Here is a 2,986-nt window from a genome sequence, read left to right as displayed (position 1 = left end):
AAAGATCATCAGCATATTGTAAAATTTTGACGGATTTATCAAGGAATAATTCTAGATCGTATGTGTATATGTTAAATAAGATTGGACTGAGAACAGATCCTTGTGGAAGGCCTTTCCATACTGTTCTAGATAATTTGGTATCTTCATCTAAATTCATATATATTGTTCTTTCTGATAAAATATTAATAATGAAATTAGAAAGCATTACCGGTACATTTAGAGCTTGTAATTTAGTTTTTAAAATAGAAATTATTACATTATCATAGGCAGAATTTATATCTAAAAAGGCTGAGAGGATTGACAAATTTTGTGAGAAAGCTATATGAATATCTGAAATAAGAATGCTCACATTATCTAAGGTGCTCTTACCTTTCCTAAAACCAAACTGGTTCGGGGATAGTAAGTTATTACTTTCTAAAAACCATTCTAGACGGTTTTTCACTAAATGTTCAGCTAGCTTTAGTAAGACAGAGGAAAGTGCAACAGGACGGTATGAAGATGGTTCAGAAGGTGGTTTATGAGGCTTTAGAAATGGTATAATAATCTGAGACTTCCATGAAGTAGGTATATTTCCCGAAATAATTATGGAATTAATTATATTTAAAAAGTAAATTAATGTCGCATCGCTAGCATTTTTAAAAAAGGAATACGGTATACCGTCTTCTCCCGGTGCAGAGTCTTTAATAGAAGCTAGAACACCTTTAAGTTCTACTAGAGTAAAAGGAGAGTCAAGTTCGAATAATTCGTCAGAGACGGATAGAGAAATATTGTAAAGGCATTCCGGCACATAACTAGGAGCAAGACGATCTAAAAATTTATTCGCTAAAGTTAAATCGAGTGCAGAACGTGATGTATGATCACTAAAGGCAGATCTGAATCTTTTAATATTATTCCAAACGACTGATGAATTAACTTCTGGACAGATAGAAGAACAAAATCTTCTCCAGCCTTCTAATTTCTTTTTTTTCAGTAGTTTTCGAGTAGAACGTGAAACTGCGGTGTAAATTTCAAAATTTTCTGGTGTCATGTAATTATTATAATTTTTTTCAGCCTCTTTACGATTTTTAATTGCTTCCGTACAATCTTTGTCCCACCAAGGTGGCGAGGGAATTTTCCCTGAAGCACTATTTTTAACAGGAAATAATAAATCAGCAACCTCCTTCATATTTATCATCAAGTCATTACAACATTGATGTTCATTTCCATGGTAAACAATAGGTAACTCCGATATTTTATTATCTAAATATTGTTTGTAAATATTCCAGTCTACATTTGATAAATTATATTTAAGCCGAGGACCACTCTTTCGACTTGAGGGAATGGAAATTGGAAAAGAAAGAATGAGGGGAAAGTGATCGCTTCCGAAAGTAGAGGAATGAGGATACCACGACAGTGAAGAAGCTAAATCAGAAGAACATATTGAAATGTCAGGAGCACTAAACCCTTCATTCGGTGCAGTTCTACGTGTTGGTACATCTGAGTTAATAATACATAAGTTGTAAGTGTCAATTATCGTCAGGAGTTTTCCACCATAAAAATTAGAAGTAGAACTGCCCCACGATTGGTGTTGAGCATTAAAATCGCCCATTACGAGAAAAGGTTTAGGTAAAATTGAAAATAATTGTTCTAGTTGTGAATATATTTGGCATGTAGGATCAGGAATATATAAAGTAACAAAACAGATACCATTTATAATTATAGCAGCTGCATTAATGCCGCTATATACAGGAAGCGAAAAAGAAGAAAAAGGAAGGGAGTTTTTGACCAATATGGCAACACCGCCATATCCGTCAGCTCTATCATCTCGGAGACTTGTAAAGCCTGAAATCCTAAAAGGATATCCTGGCTTTAACCAAGTCTCTTGGAGAGCTATTATAAAAGGATTATATTTATTAATCAAATAAAATAAGTCTGATTTCTTGTTTGTTATGCTACGACAGTTCCACTGAATTATTAGGACTTTGTAATCCATTGTGAGAAGTTAATAATTGAGAAAATACATTGTAAATGGCATCGTTGGACGGTGGTAAAGTTGTTTGTATCATCTTCGATTGCGATAACACTTTAATAAGCATGAGAATAATATCAAAGATGGATTGATTATTGTCAATATTATTTGATGATAATGCACAACCATTAGAGGGAGCAGGAATATTATATTCCTTAACTATGGCTTCATGGGCAGAACGATCATATCCTTGTTGTGCTTTTTGAGGAGAGCGTGGTTTAAGTGTAACTGTTTTTTTATGTGATGATTGAATATGTGGTAATGATGATTTCTCTTTGAGGAAAGAAGATTGAAAATGAGATTTATTGGACGGAGATGATGATGTTAATACATCTGAATATAGTTTAGAAGTGGGAGGATGAAATTTTGATGCTTCAGCATAAGAAACACAACTGTGGGCCATTGTTTCTTTAATGGCTTTCTGACGTGCATATTCAGGACATTTCTTACTAATTGCTGAATGAGAACTATTACACAAGATACAAGAAACATTTTCCTCATCTACTTCACATTTATCACCTGTATGATTTTGCCTGCATTTATAACACCGAGGATTTGAACGACACTGCATCTTGACATGTCCGAACCTACAGCAGTTATAGCATTGGATAGTGGGGTAAATGTACAAATCTACAGTTAATGATGTGTAAAACATAAATACTCTTTTTGGTAATATTTGTCCATCAAAAGTAATAACAATGGTTTCAGTATTAATAAAACTTGGTTGTCCTTCATTAATGGTCTTTTTCTTAATTCTTCTGGTTTTTAGAATTCTCCCACAACCTATAGGTACTGATATATTTTGGATTACTTCCTCTTCTGTCCAATCTTTAGGAATACCCCTCACAATTCCCATACGGGTTACATGGAAAGAAGGTATAAATGCCTTAAAATTATGTGTTTCTAAGTGACTATTATTTAAAAATGCATTTGCATTTTCAAAATTTGAGAAAGAAAGCGATAAACGGTTTCTTCCTA

The 2,986-nt window shown here is 33.5% G+C and overlaps 1 long non-coding RNA gene across 1 annotated transcript; it reads left to right on the top strand.

The window, feature by feature from the left end:
- The first annotated feature begins 252 nt into the window (after window positions 1–252).
- Window positions 253–2,746, top strand: LOC128201888 (uncharacterized). Its single transcript, XR_008253496.1, has 2 exons — window positions 253–2,026; window positions 2,289–2,746. It is a non-coding gene; the product is annotated as an uncharacterized LOC128201888 (long non-coding RNA).
- The last annotated feature ends 240 nt before the right edge of the window (window positions 2,747–2,986 follow it).

This window comes from Galleria mellonella, unplaced genomic scaffold (assembly GCF_026898425.1).
Source record: "Galleria mellonella isolate WM207_F2 unplaced genomic scaffold, CSIRO_AGI_GalMel_v1 utg64, whole genome shotgun sequence".
Taxonomy (NCBI): domain Eukaryota; kingdom Metazoa; phylum Arthropoda; class Insecta; order Lepidoptera; family Pyralidae; genus Galleria; species Galleria mellonella.
Note: the sequence above shows the minus strand (reverse complement) of the source record. Positions and strands in the feature narration are given on the sequence as shown.